We start from the raw sequence: 16,255 nt of genomic DNA on the forward strand, positions 1-16,255 counted from the left end.
TTGGGGACACCAAAAAGTGGTGACAAATAAACAAGTCTTTCTCTATGGCCCCTTTTTAAGAGGGGTTTGGTTTTGGAAGAAAAAACTCCTTTAGAGGAGGGGGAGGGTGTAACCATCTTTAGCTTGGCATGCTGAAAATTATACTGTCCCCAAGAGGAGGAATTCTGCTGCATGTGATGCAGTAGAAGACAACCCTTGGTCATGCAAGTCCTATTGGGCTCCAACTCTTCCCTTGCTTTTAATAGACAGTCCAGGAGCTTACTTCCCTTTTCCCCAATATAAGCGTCTTTGTCCTCTTCAAAAGGAGTGCTGCTATGCTACTGCTATACTTTATTCTGTTGCTCCTATAATAGTGACAAGGCTTGTATAGCTCCAATTCATATTGACCTTTCTTAGATTTAAGAAGAGGAAACTCTCAAGAGTATTGTTTCCCAAATTTCATTTTTTCAAGAACAGCATATATTGTGCAAATCTGTTTCGGGCTCATTCAGTGAGTTGTTCGACTACAGACTATTCAAGCAGGTCTCAACAGAAGGGAGAAGAATGCAATAGGGAGGTTACATTGGGGAGCAAAATGTTGGAGCCCACCATGCTTCCTTTCAAGCCTTAATAAGACACTCAAGAAAGTCATGAGTGCTCCCCAGAGGGTTTGCATAAGTGTTTTTCTACTACAGCAACCATTATTCTTGAAGACTCTGGAAACTCTTTAATAGCTGCATAGTAGTTAGAACTTATAATATTGAGGTGAAGTCTAGCATAAAATTCAACTACGACTGTCATGAGATTCTTCTCATAAGGGTCCAAAATTCCTGGGTAGCCACATGCAATGGGGGCTTTTTCCTCTCTCAAGGAAGGACAAGTGTTATCCATTCCTTTGTAGAACTGTTAAATACTGGGATGGTAGAGACAAATGGCTTTATTTCTGCCATTAACTCATGTTTCCCAGTCACCACAAAGTTCTGAAATTCTCACATGAACGATTGTTTTAACCCTTACTGGACGGGCGTGATCATATGAAGAACTATAACAGGTTTTGAGTGAACGCTGGGCTAACTCTTTTGAGGATTCATATTGCATGCCATACGTTTTGGATGAAATCAACAGGTAAAATGTTCATGGCAATTCAATAGGCCATAAATACCTTATGGCAACTGTATTAGCTCAGTATGGGAGAGAGCTAGATTTCACGGGGGCATGTACTGCCTCTCCATAGCTCTAGGATGTCATTTTTTTTATTTTCTCATAAATTTACCCAGGGATTGCTGTTGGTTTTAGTTCTTATCTTTTATGATAGTGGTTCAGATATAATTGTAATTTTCAAAGCAAATGGCAAAGACATATTAGAAAAAGATGTATACCTCACAAAATGGTACTGCATCTTCCCATCTCAGTAAATCTAGTTAATATTTTACAACAAATATACTCAGAATTTGTTACTGATTTTAGTGCTTATCTGTTACGATGTTGTGTGAGCTGTAATTATAATTTTACAAAATAAAATAAAATAAATTATTAGAAAAAACATATATAACTTTATATTAAATAGTCACTTTCAACTTCCTGTGGATGGCACAGAAAATTTTTAGAATTGTTTTTTTCTTGCACTATGTGCATTTGCATATCTTCCTCTTTCCACTGATGTGCTTAAAGTCTGCCCGGTCTGGGGTGTACTTAATACAAATTTAGCCCATACGGTTAAAAGAGGAGGAACAGAAGACTGGTGCCTCCCGGAGAGGGTATTCCTTCTCTAAAATGGTTGTTGCGCTTTATTTTCCATTAAACTGGAGAAAGGCTGCTTCTATGGCTTTCACTGCTATATTTATCGGCAGGATAACCGTCTTCTTTGAGGTTTCTGAATTGCTACTGAAGAGGAACCAAGTGCCATTCATTGTACTGGGAAAGACTGCTCTGTCCCAAAATTCTACATGCTCAACCTCAATCATAGTTTTACCTTCATTAATGGGGTATTTTTCATCTGAAGAAAAGATGCACATTCAGGCATCTTGCTAAAGGTTATCAGTATCATTCTCAGGGGTGAATATTGGTGCCTATACCACATTTTGATTTGAGGTTTTAGAGTCCAAACAAGTCGTATTACTGTTACTAGTCGGAGCCTTGGGAGTGAGTAGGCTGTCTCTTATTATCCATTCTGATTTCAATAGGGATCTGGAAACTAATTCAACTTCTTTTTGGGCTTGGATTTTTTATTACCCTGTTCCCATGACCTAAGTTTTTTGGTGAGAGAACCAATCTCTGCTTCTCTGTCCTTAGTTTAAAGAATGAGAAATTTTTACACATCACATCCAATTCCATCTCCAGGACAGGTCTGAATTCCTCTTTGGAATCGTGGACAGCATCTCCAATATCCTAACACTCAGTAGCAAAGTCATCCTTGATCCTGTTCATGATTTCCTCCCAGAGTTCTGAAAGTACAGCAAGCGGAATTTCCTAATCAGGCAGTTGTATCACCACTTCCCAGCAGTATACAAGTCCCACATAAATCACTGCCCCCTAGAGAGTACAGACACTTCAGATGGGGTTGACAGGGTCCCCTTCAGTACCTGATTGCTGCATGGGAGAGGAAAGATTCTCATCTGAGGTGTCTTATAGAGATAGCTGAAAATTTAAACTTGCTACGAGGAGTGCGGGGCATATTTCACACATCTGGCAATCAACCAAATTCTCCTTTATTCCTACGGGGGCTAGTTCATGGTATGTATATATGAGCAATCTCCACAAGAAAAGGGATTTTGACAAAGGAAAAATCTATTTCTGGGTTAAGACCTGTGTTGCCCAGTGAAATGTCCCATATAGCACACATTCTAGGTATAAATATTTGCTAGATATACCAGAGAAAAAAGCTATACAGCTAATAGGATGCCAGAGTTACCTCTGGAGCGATCATCCTCACAGGATGTCGGTATGTCATCTAGGAGCGAGTGGAAGCCACTACCACAGATGCTTAACCCAAATAGACCTCTCCTCTCCCAAAACCCCTCTACCTAAGGGGTGCCGTTACAGCGGTCCTTCTCCGCTCGCTATTACTACTTCTACCCAGAACCTTCATCCTCTCATAGCACCTTTTCTCGTGTACACACGTTTTTCGCTGGTGTGTTTTTTGTGCCCTTTTCCTTAATTTTGGCATTTTGGTTATCACATCATGTCTTCAATCAATCAGGACGCATCCTCTTCTAAGTTGAGTATTCATTTTTGTTGGTTTGGGACTCAGCTGGACAATTTTGTCCCGTTTTATAACTTACACTTTGTTCGGCTCGGAGCCGCCATGTTTGTTTTCGTTTGTGGTTGTAGTCCCCAACCTCTTGATGCTCCCATATCTTCTGACGCCTTGGAAGATTTTTCTTATAACGCTCCATATAATAATAATGATAGTTTTAATTTATCATTCGTTTCCGACGCGCATGACTATTGTTACATTTTAGAATAGTGGAAAGTGAGGCCTAGCCTATCCTTTCCTTTCTGTTCTTTACGCAGGTGCATTTAATTTTTATAATTATATTATTTTAATTTTATTATTATTATGTATTCCTTATATGCCTTTAGTCTGATATGTATGGTAGTGTCACTCATTAGCCTACCTGACCAGTTTGACACTGTCGAATCTCGGAAGGTAGGCTAAGTTGGCCCCAGTTTTCCTTCCTACCCTGGCTTTCTAGGCCTAGGTAAGATAGGTCTTCTAGGGTGGCCTTCGTTCGAGTTATTGGCGCCTGCCCGTCCTTCCTGACCAGTTTGATTCGTCAAATCTCGGAAGGCTTGGTTCGGTGCTGGTGCCCCTTTCTCGTTCGTCTCACTGGCGTGACCTAGCCTACCTGACCAGGTGTTTACTTTGGAAGGTTAGGCTAGGCTATAGATATTATCTATTCTGCCTTCACGTGTTTTCTCTCAACCCTTATATATCAGTCTATTGTCTATTCATGGCTTCTCCCTTTGGGGCATTTTAGAGCAATGCTCATTTGCCCTTTTTGGTTGAGATGACGCTTCGTGGAAGGTGTTTAGGTACCTGACCTGTTGTAGTCGCCATGTTCTCTCTGCCCCCTACTTCTCCGCTGTTCCGCCATCCGGACTTGTTCCAGCGGCTATCGTTAGCTCGCTGTTTAGCTCCTGGTAAGGAACAATAGCTTGAGAGTCGGTGCCTTCCCCCTCCCTTTCTTATGGCAGAATTGTGGAGATGCCGGGCTGAATATTATTTTTAGTTTTTACCTTATTTCCCGTGAACTATGTTCCGGGGAAATCAGTCCCGGAACCCTCGTTCCGGCGAAACTAGTTTTTTCCACCACTCGGTTGTTGATTTCTGTGAGGTTGATTTAGACGGGACGCTCCGGCGTCACCGGAATTGTTCTCCGGTGCAATCGACTTCAGGCCTGGCCTCCCTGTTCTGATTGTACCGGAACTTCCCGCCGTAACCTTATTGTTTACCCCAGATCTCAACTCCGGCGTGGAGGGAAAATTATTAATTTAAGTCTTTACTAGATTAGTCATTCCCCACTGCCGGAAACTGTTCCGGTGTTATCACTTTTGATACTCATGTATCAATTCCTCTTACAGGTGGTTCATTGTCAGGAGCCGGGCTGTAACGCTTATTTACAGCAACCCTGTGGCCATGTAGCATGCAGGTCTCATGCCAGCTGCGCAGTCGAGGTGGAGGATCATCTCGTCTGGCATCCTGATGGTTGTGATGTATGCTACGCTCTTTACCAAGACGTGATTGATGATTCGGTACGTTAACCTTTTGGCATACTCTTATGAATATTTCAAACAGGTCTGAAGTGCATCTCCTTATGACGAAAGAATTTACACATCAATTTTGTATATTGACATTATATCCTGTTTCAGGTTCCTCGGTCCCGCCAATCCTCATCTCTTTCTACCCTTAAGATCTGGGTCGGGGGCTTCGGTCACAACATTGGCCAGGGATGCCCCTATGTGCTAGCAGAGGACATATGTAACATCCTTTACCCCATGGCCAGGTCCTCTGCAGCGGTAGCTCCCGAAGTGGTGGAGCCCCTGATTAACAGGATTAGGATTGAGACCCAAGTCACGCCGGAAGACCAGCAAGAACTGTGCGAGGAAGTGGCCGAGGAAGTGGCCAACATCAACATTCACATAGAACCAATGGCCATCGATCCGGAGGAGGAAGGTAGGGATGTAAGTGAGGCAGGTAGAAATAAAACATTCAATTTCTTTTAGCTCTACTGCGTCTTCGTCTTCCTCCTTCCAAGGCTTCTCTAAAGTCTCCGCCCTTGGGGCCCGTTCGGGGTCGGTGATCCCCAAGGTGAAGTCCTTGGCGAAGACGAAGACATTACCTAAATTGTCAAAACCCCTGAAGATCCCGGCCATGCCGAGTTCCGCCAGGTTGTCGTTGGCTCCCAAACCTTCGACTTCCTCTCAGAAGGCTGCTCCCCCTTCTAAGGGGTCGAGACCCAAGGCGGCCAAAGCTAAGAAACCTGAATTTGACCCTGAGGCCTTCGCAGATATCCTGATGAAGAAGATATCTGCCAAGGTAGACTTACAATTTGAGACGATGTCTCGAGATCTCGCTTCGAGTCTGGAGACATCTGGCAGATTCGTACAGTCTCTGGCTCAGAGACTGAAGACCCAAGAGGAGTCGCTTGCTGGATTCGTCAATACCGGTCCGGTACAGCAACGGAGTTACTCTATTCCGGACTCCTCGAAGCTTCCAGCATTTGAGGACTGTAATCCTTGGCGTCTTGCCTTCAATGCCCCCTTTGCCAATGGTAAATTAACCATTGAAGGTTGTGGCACCCGTCCTGTGGAAGACTACGAGTTCTTTCCGGCGGATCTTGTTTTTCCTTTCCCAGGATACGCCCGTTTATCGGAAGAAGCTCTGGTGAGGGAAGACAAGGTTCCCAGAGAGACGGTGATCTTCCCCAGGGACCAAGCACAGTCCGCATGGGTCAGAATACTGTCTGACTGGGAGTGTGCCAACACTAAGCTAACTCCTCACAAGGGGCGGTATACGATGTTTGTTGTCCATGAGGACATTCCCACCCCTTATACTTCTAAGATAGCTGAGTTGACTCTGCAGGCCGGGATAGAGGAGAAGCCGATGCCTCAGCTTCGTGAGACGGACACTACATCTCTACTCTTTCCGGGAGATCTGAATTGCTGGGTTGGGGCTCCTGAAACCTTTACAGTAGGTAGGCTGGATCCGAGTGCGCTCGGATCTATTCAGTGAGCAGTTGCCCAGGATTCCGGAGTCCTGATCAAGGCAGAATACGATGCTAGATGCCGTCTCAGTAGATCCATCAACTCTGTCACCTCGGCGGAGTTGACATCGCCTGTGTATAGGACGAACCTCTCCGAGTTCTGACCAAATCACTTCTGGCTTCGTTTCAGAGTGATTTGTATGACTTTGTTGTGGCAAGACGGAACTGCCAGAAGCATGTGCTTGCTGACGCCCCCATCCGGCATGAGCCAAAAAGGCTCATTAAATCTTCCATCTGGGGAACTAACCTCTTTCCTGATGACGTAGTCAACAACGTCATCAGTGAGGCTTCCAGGACCAACCAAAATCTCCGGATTCGTTGGGGACTTCCCTTTAAGAGGAAGTCTTCTGAGTCTTCGGGCCCTCAGCCTAAGGGAAGGAAGAGGACAAGGAGGTACCACCCGTACAAAGCCCCTCAGACCCAGACAGTTGTCCGGGCAGTTCCAGTCGCTCAAGTTGCCCAACCTTCTACCTCCAAAGGGCAACCTCAGTATGTCTTGCTGATAAACCAGCTCACCACTCTGCTGGCTCGGCTGCTTACGTGGCTTCCCCGGTGTTCAACCCCACCTTTGAAACTCAAGGTTCGTTTCAAGGCTACCGCCAGTCCAGGGGCGTTAGGGGTCAAGGCGGATTTCGGCACAGGGCGGGATCCAGAGCTCAGTCTAGAGGCAGAGGCTCAAGAGGAGGCAGAGACAATAAGCCCTCAAACAAATGAGCCTCCTCAGGCAGGCGGGAGTTTGCACCTTCACAGGGACCATTGGACCTTCAGTCCATGGGCCCACAGTATTGTTTCAAAGGGTCTAGGGTGGAGTTGGATAGAAGGGCCTCCTCCACCAGTCAGATTCTATCAGACCCCAACACCAGATCTGTTAGAATATGCAAAAGACCTTCTTCTAAAGAAGGCAATAAACAAAGTCAGACATCTAAAATTTCAAGGACCCTTGTTCAGCGTGCCAAAGAAAGACTCAGACAAAAGAAGACGCATATTATCATGTCCCGATGGTGAGAAACTTCTCTCCCTACCTAGGATTCAGACTAGGCAAACAGGCTTACTCCTTCAGAGTAATGCCTTTTGGGCTCAACATAGCACCCAGGATCTTCACCAAACTAGGAGAATCTGTGGTACAGGAACTGAGGTCTCAAGGCATCAGGCTCGTGGCTTACCTAGACGATTGGCTAATCTGGGCTCCCAACGACACCGAGTGCCGGAAGGCAACCAGAAAGGTCATCCAGTTTCTAGAGTATCTAGGATTTCATATAAATGTAAAGAAATCTCGTCTGATTCCGGCATCCCAATTTCAATGGCCGGGAATCCAGTGGGATCTAAACACCCACAAACTTTCAATTCCGCCGGCAAAATGCAAAGAGATAGCCAAAGCAACGAGACAGTTTCTCAAGTGCAAATGAGCCTCTCGTCGCACTCAAGAAAGAATCTTAGGTTCTCTTCAGTTTGCATCAGTAACAGATCTACTTCTCAAAGCAAAACTGAAAGACATAAATCGAGTGTGGAGGAGTCGAGCCAATTACAATCTCAGTGACAAAGTCTCCCTCACACCTCCATTCTTAAAGAAAAGACTACGACCTTGGACAACAGCCAAAAGTCTTTCCAAATCAATTCCTCTACAATTCCCTCCACCAGCTCTGATCATTCACACGGATGCATCTCTGACCAGATGGGGAGGTTACTCACAATACAAAAAAGTTCAAGGAACCTGGTCGAATCTTTTTCGTTACTTCCATATCAATATTCTAGAGGCGATGGCGGTTTTCCTGACTCTGAAACGCTTACGACCAGCCAGGAACATACATATCAGATTAGTCCTAGACAGTGCAGTGATAGTTCATTGTCTGAACAGGGGAGGTTCCAAATCAAGTCACATAAATCATGCAATGATAGCAATCTTTTCATTAGCAATGAAAAATCATTGGCACTTGTCCGCCACGCATCTATCGGGAGTAAGAAACGTGATTGCAGATTCTCTGTCAAGAACGACTCCGTTGGAATCAGAATGGTCTCTGGACAAAAATTCCTTCAACTGGATGTGCCAACAGATTCCGGGACTTCAGGTGGATCTGTTTGCCACGGAATCAAATCACAAACTACCTTGTTATATAGCTCCGAACCTGGACCCTCGGGCCTACGCCACGGATGCAATGTCAGTAGGCTGGAACAAATGGCAGAAGGTTTACCTGTTCCCACCAGTAAATCTTCTGTGGAAAGTTCTACACAAACTCAGGTCATTCAAAGGCCGGATAGCTCTAGTAGCCCCAACTGGCCGAAGAGCAACTGGTTTCCTCTTCTATTAGAGTTGAAACTCAGAGCCAAACAAATTCCTCATCCAAAGTTAACCCAAGTAGTACAAACTCAGACTGTGTCAGCTTCCTCAGGAATGTTGAATGCCCTAACTTTATGGATTTCATGAAGTTCACAGCACAGAAAAATGCTAATATTGATCCTTTGAACACAATGCTTCTAGAATCAGATAAGAGAGAATCTACTCTCCATCAGTATGATTCGGCAGTAAGAAAACTTGCCACCTTTCTAATAGAATCAGACGTTCATACAATGTCTACGAATCTCACAATCTCATTTTTTAAGGCCCTTTTTGATAAAGGCCTAACTGCTAGTACTATTACTACGACTAAATCCACCTTAAAGAAAATATTTCAATTGGGATTTAACATTGACTTAACAGATTCGTATTTTTCCTCTATTCCTAAAGCTTGTGCCCGTCTTAGACCAACAACCCGTCCTAAAACGGTTTCTTGGTTTTTAAATGACGTACTAAGATTAGCTTCAGACACAAACAATGAATCTTGCTCTTATTTGACTCTTCTTAGGAAGACGCTGTTTTTAATTAGCCTGGCTTCAGGAGCTAGAATCTCTGAACTTTCAGCCCTTTCTAGAGAGTCGAATCATGTGGATTTCCTCCCGTCAGGAGAGGTTTTACTTTCTCCGGACCAAACCTTTTTAGCCAAGAACGAAGATCCTCAAAATAGGTGGTCTCCCTGGAAGATCATTCCTCTTCCGGAAGATCCTTCCTTATGTCCGGTAATTACCTTAAAAGCTTACCTTGAAAGGACTTCTCAAAGATCTTCAGGTCCCCTTTTTGTTAGAGAGAATGGTGGAACCATCTCCTTGAATGGTATTAGACAACAAATTCTTTATTTTATTAAACAAGCCAACCCAGATTCATTCCCCAGGTCCATGATATCCGTGCTGTAGCCACCTCAGTTAACTACTTTCAACATATGAATTTTGATGAAATTAAGAAATATACGGGCTGGAAATCTCCAAGAGTTTTTAAACGTCACTACCTTAAGTCCTTAGAGGCTCTTAAATTTTCTGCTGTCGCTGCAGGGAACATTGTTTCTCCAGAGTCAGCTTAGTATTATGTTATTTAAGTTGTAATTTGTAATTTAATTTGCTTGCCTACCGATTGGTATACTTCTCACCTACCTGCCTCACTTGTATTCCCTGCCTTTCTGCCTTGTTGACTGGGTTTGGGTTGCTTCACAAACCACTCCTGTCTTTGTACATACCATCCTTGTCAAATTTTTCACCATTATTTGTTAATTTAGGTGATGGTTTTTTAATTAGATTGTTTAATAATATCTTAAGCTACATTGTTTTGTATACTTTACTTAACATATACAGATTTAAATAATTTGTTATATTATTTGGATACGTAAAAAGCATATTCAAAAATAATTTTATTTTCCTTAGTAAAATTTTTTGATTTTGACATTTGACTTTTTATATTTAACAAGCTTTTATGGCCAATTCTCTGCTACTATTTCACTGGGTGACACACGTCGATCCCAGCAAAGGGATTTTGACAAAGGAAAAATCTATTTCTGGGTGAAGACCTGTGTCGCCCAGTGAACCCTTCCCTCTTTTTTCCCACCCTAGGCTGGCCTAAGCTTGGTTGCTATTTCAGGATGAAGGTTGTGGGTAGAAGTAGTAGTAGCGAGCGGAGAAGGACCGCTGTAACGGCACCCCTTAGGTAGAGGGGTTTTGGGAGAGGAGAGGTCTATTTGGGTTAAGCATCTGTGGTAGTGGCTTCCACTCGCTCCTAGATGACATACCGACATCCTATGAGGATGATCGCTCCAGAAGTAGTAACTCTGGCATCCTATTAGCTGTATAGCTTTTTTCTCTGGTATATCTAGCAAATATTTATACCTAGAAATGTGTGCTATATGGGACATTTCACTGGGCGACACAGGTCGATCCCAGAAAATAGTATATTAACCCTTAACCGCCGACTGAACGTATCGTACGTCGACTAAAATTGTCTGTTGGGTGCCGAGTGGACGTACCGTACGTCGACTACAAAAAATTTTAACCTTCGGTCAACATTGACTCGACCGAGATGGTTGAAAAATACAATTGTAAGCTAAAACTCTTACATTGTAGTAATATTCAATCATTTACCTTCATTTTGCAACAAATTGGAAGTCTCTAGCACAATATTTCGATTTATGGTGAATTTTTGAAAAAACTTTTTCCTTACGTCCGCGCGGTAACTCTGCCGAACATCTCAGAAATTCTTTCGTCATTTTGTCGTGATGTTTGCACCGGTTTATATTAGTCGTTACATAAAGTTTTTTATATGGAAATGTGCGCAATTTCATGTAGAATACAACAGAAAATAACTCATGGTTGTAGCTTTTGTCAGTTTTGAAATATTTCCATATAAATAACGATAAGTGCCAAAATTTCAACCTTCAGTCAACTTTAACTCGACCGAAATGGTAAAAAAACGCAATTGTAAGCTAAAACTCTTACATTCTAGCAATATTCAATCATGTACCTTCATTTGGCAACAAACTGGAAGTCTCTAGCACAATATTTCGATTTATGGTGAATTTTTGAAAAAAATTTTTTCCTTACATCCCACGCTGTAACTCGGCCGAACAACTCGGAAATTCTTTTGTCACTTTGTCGTAATGTTTGCACCATTTTATATTAGTCGTTACATAAAGTTTTATATATGAAAATGTGCCCAATTTCATGTAGAACACAACAGAAAATAACTCATGGTTGCAACTTTTATCAGTTTTGAAATATTTTCATATAAATCATGATAAGTGCCAAAATTTCAACCTTCAGTCAACTTTAACTCGACGAAATGATCGAAAAAATGCAATTGGAAGCTAAAACTCTTACATTTTACTAATATTCAATCATGTACCTTCATTTTGCAACAAACTGGAAGTCTCTAGCACAATATTTCGATTTATGGTGAATTTTGAAAAAACTTTTTCCTTATGTCCGCGCGGTAACTCGGCCGAACATCTCAGAAATTCTTTTGTCACTTTGTCGTAATGTTTGCACCGTTTCATTTTAGTCGTTACATAAAGTTTTATATATGAAAATGTGTGCAATTTCATGGAGAATACAACAAAAAATAACTTGGTTTTAGCTTTTATCAGTTTTGAAATATTTTCATATAAATCACGATAAATAGAAAAAATTCTTTTCGGTCAACTTTAACCTCTTCCCGCTCAACCCCCGTGTATTCTCGGGTTTAAGATGACCGTCATATTTCAGTAAGCCCTAGTATACTGAAATTCTGTTATCTCTTTCTAGCAACTCCCAGTAAACTCGGCTGTTGTTTATATTAGTCTCCCACTATAGAAAGCTGTTTTCTATGCATATAAGTGTCTTTTTTTTTTTAGAAAATTGTAGCTACCTTGGCGCCAGTTGGCCACTGGAGACGCGTCCTTTCATCAGGCAGGATTTCCATTGTTTTTCCGGGATTTTCTTTTATTATTATTGATATAACTATCATGAGTAGTGAGAGTGACAGTGATACAGAGTATTATGATGGAATGGACGATTCAGGGAGCGAAAGTGATGGTGATATGACGTCAGAATACTCTGATACTTCAGATGAAGATGATGACGATAATGTTCCTGATAACCAAGGCTGGCAAAGAATAACAATTTCGGATGATAAACCACCCTCCTCCACAGCCTGCATTTCCCTTTATTGGTGATAATATAATTCATCATGTATATAATACTGAAGATGATGAAGAAAATACATATATTCAGTATTTTGAGTCATTTCTTGATGACAATATTTTAGACATTATTGTCACAGAGACGAACAGGAATGCTGAACAAAAGTTGAGTGGAAAAACAGAAACAGAGAAAAAGAAATGGCACCCAACATATCGGGAAGAAATGAGGATTTTCCTTAGTGTTATTATGCTACAGGGGATTGTAAAGAAACCTGAAGAAAGCCAATACTGGTCTAAGATGCCTTTGTTACATACACCAATTTTTGCTAAAATTATGCCATATCGCAGATTTTGCAAAATAAAACAGTATTTGCATTTGTCAAATAATGAGGATTTTGACCCTGCCACTCATCCTTGCCCAAAGCTCAACAAAATCTGGAAGTTTTATAATAGCATTGTTAGCAAATTCAAAAGTATGTACACGCCTAAACAAAATGTAGCTATAGACGAAAGTCTTTTACTTTATAAAGGACGTCTTGGTTGGGTACAATATTTGCCACTAAAAAGAGCTAGATTTGGGATAAAATATTTCATGTTGTGTGAATCAGAATCAGGATATGTTTGGAATTTTGTCATTTATACAGGTCAAGGAACAATGTTTGATAATGATTATGAAGACCTTCCAGTGTCTTCAAAAATTGTTATGACGCTGATGAAGCCATTACTGAAAAAGGCTATTGCCTTACAATGGATAATTATTATAACTCTCCCCAATTAGCAGATTTACTGACAGAAAATGAAACAGATGTATATGGCACTGTCCGTGTTAGTAGAAAGGAAATGCCCTCTGGATTGAAACAAGAAAAACTGCAGAAAGGCGGTATGGTGGCTTACAAAAGAAGAAAAGTAACAGCAATAAAATGGAAGGATAAGAAAGATGTTGTATTACTTTCCACAGTCCATAACACAGAAATGGTAGAAACAGAAAAAAGAGGAAAATTGGTGAAGAAGCCTAAACTAGTTATGGATTACAATAACACAATGGGAGGGGTTGACAAAGTAGATCAACGTCTCCAAGATTATCCTCTTACAAGAAAAAGGAGAAAGAGGTATTACAAGAAAATATTCTTTCATATTGTCGACTTTGCATTGTGGAATTCCTATCTTTGTATCTAAAATCAGGAGGAGAAGCAACAGCTCTAAAGTACCGTCTTCAAGTGATCGACTGAGACAATAAAAAGTACCATACACCTATGATGTCATCAAAGTAGGACGACCAAGTAGTGTACCTCACCCTCTTCGTCTTACAGAAAGGCACTTCCCAGATGTCGTGCCACCTACAGAAAAGAAAAGTAACCCCACAAGACAATGTGTAGTTTGTAGCAGAAAGCAAGATGCAAGTGGAAAAAGGCTAAGGAAGGAAAGCAGATACTGCTGTTTAGTGTGTGATGTAGCACTGTGTATAACTCCTGCTTTAGGATATATCACACGAAGGATAACTTTTAGGAAAAGATGAAAGAATTTATTTTATTTTATGTTCTGTACAGGAGTAAATACATTTATTTTCAAAATATAAAGCTGAAATAGGTAATACGGAAAGAAAACTATTATTCATTATGATGAAGGTAAAACCTTTCATTTCAATTTGTCCTTTTCTATTACTTTTTCATAAAGGCAAGAATCTTTTTCTTCTTGTGATAATGAAACCTTTTACATTTTCTATTGAAAGTATCATATTTTTGGCATCATATTTTTTTCTTCTATGTTAGTCACCAGGCTTTACTTTTCCATATTGCATTTTTTCATAAATGCAAGATTTTTTTTTTTTTTAATAAAAATTTGCTCCTTTTATTTTCTTTTGAAGATCAGTCATGTTATAAAGTTTTACATTTATCATGTGTAATTATTTTGTTGTTATATTGAAGAATTATGAAAGAATAAAATATAGAAGAAAATGCAATAAATATATTCTTTATTTGTTATTTTCCTTGTTTTTATAATTTCGAGAAAAACTCGGCCTTGAGAAGTTATGTAATAGTTGAAGACTATCCTGACAAAAAAATATTTTTTTAAGAAATATTCGAGGTGATTTATCACTTTTAGCATATACTTTAGAAATAAACAATAAAAAAATATGCTTCATAAAGACTGGAAGTTGGGATAAAAAATGAGAAGGAAGGGGTTAACTCAACCGAAATGGTCGAAAACTGCAATTGTAAGCTAAAACACTTACAGTTTAGTAATATTCAATCAATTACCTTTTCATTTTGCAACAAACGGGAAGTCTAGCACAATATTTCAATTTATGGTGAATTTTGAAAACTTTTTTTACGTCCCGGCGTTACATTTAATTCATGCATCATTTTGTGATAATATTTTCTCTGTGTTGCTTTGATCATTTTACAATTTGTTATACACCAAAATCATCGCAGTTTAGTGTACAATACAAAGAAAAAAAAAATAACTCGTCAGCTTTAACCGCTTTTTTGCTCACAGTGTGATTTGTATACAATTATATATGAAATTTTTTTCGCGCTGTCACATATTTCAATATTTATATATGATAATGATATTTTTTCATTTCTGATGGTTGCATACTAAACTTCAGGCAATGACAAAAAAAGGAGCCAAAAATGAACTCTTAATCTTAAAACTAAGCATTCTGTGATTTTTTTAAAAACTTTTTCCGCTTTGGCGCTAACTCCCAAAACCCCGCCGGCATATGACAGACACTTTTGTAAATAGAGGATCGGCATTAGAGGGTTAAGCAATTCACTGCAGTGCAGGTGATCTGTGGGTCCTTAATACACTCTATAGGCAACAAACACTTAAATTAAAACCAGCTGACATGGCCACAAGGACATGTCCATAGTATGCTGTTAGGTAACATGATCAATGGGTCATATCCATAAAATAGTAGTATTGTATTAAAATATTAATTCACAATTACTACAATGACACTGACTTAGAAGATTTACTCACAAATGCTTCTAAACTCAAGACAAAACTAAATGGATACCCACACGATGTATTTCTATACATTTCACAACTTTGATTGCCCCATCTATCCCCAAGCACTAGGTAAAAGTTATTGCACGTCAGATGACAAATAATTAAATTCATTAATTACTGGAACAATCATACCAAATTTATATAAAATCAGTATCTCTAAGATTTTACTTGTTTGACAAAGCTCGTCATCCCATTAGAAATAAGACAAGCATCACAACAATTTTTCTTAATAGCATCAATAGCAGCTGGAGTAATATCCGTTAGAAGTAGATCCGCATGAACGTATTTCCTTTAACACTTGAAAAGAACTCGATATTAAGGATAACTGAGGACCTTTCTATATCACAAAATCCATTTACTTTGATTATAAAACACTACAAAGGAAATACTGGCCTTTAGTAAACACCAAGACTTGTAAGCCAAGACGATTGGGAACTATTATCGAGGCTGTGTTTCGTAAACAAAGTTATGCTAACCCAATTTACCCATTTGGTAACCTCAAATTATCTATCATTGTTAAAAAAAGTAACTGACTAATGAGAGTCAATAAAAAAATTGTCCAATATTATTTCATTAATGCTAACTTTATCACAATGTTAGTCAGAAAACACAGCACAGCAATTACAGTGTAGCCTAGCAATCTAATCCTAACTTCTCACCTTGCAGGAGACCTACTGGCTCCCAATTTTAACAAATATAAGCCTAGTCATTAAAATTTTAAGTACCTATAACTTTTCACTGGGACTTAAAACTATGTACTTAGTTTTAAAGTTGCTGTTACGATAAAATTTTTCAGAGCAAACATTGGGGTTATGTGAACTGTGTGTCAGACCAGAATGTTTTGAGGAAGATAGCAGACATACGCACTGTTGTCACATCTGTGCAAGTACGATGACAGGAAAACCAAGGTAGCTGCTGTGGACAGGGATAGAGCCCTCCTGTCCTGGGTCCTTTATATTCTATCAGTGTGCCAGCAAGCACTATTCTGGCCAATATCAACTATAAGAGAATTCTTAAAGACTTGTT

The sequence above is a fragment of the Macrobrachium rosenbergii genome, chromosome 12 (assembly GCF_040412425.1).
Source record: "Macrobrachium rosenbergii isolate ZJJX-2024 chromosome 12, ASM4041242v1, whole genome shotgun sequence".
NCBI lineage: Eukaryota > Metazoa > Arthropoda > Malacostraca > Decapoda > Palaemonidae > Macrobrachium > Macrobrachium rosenbergii.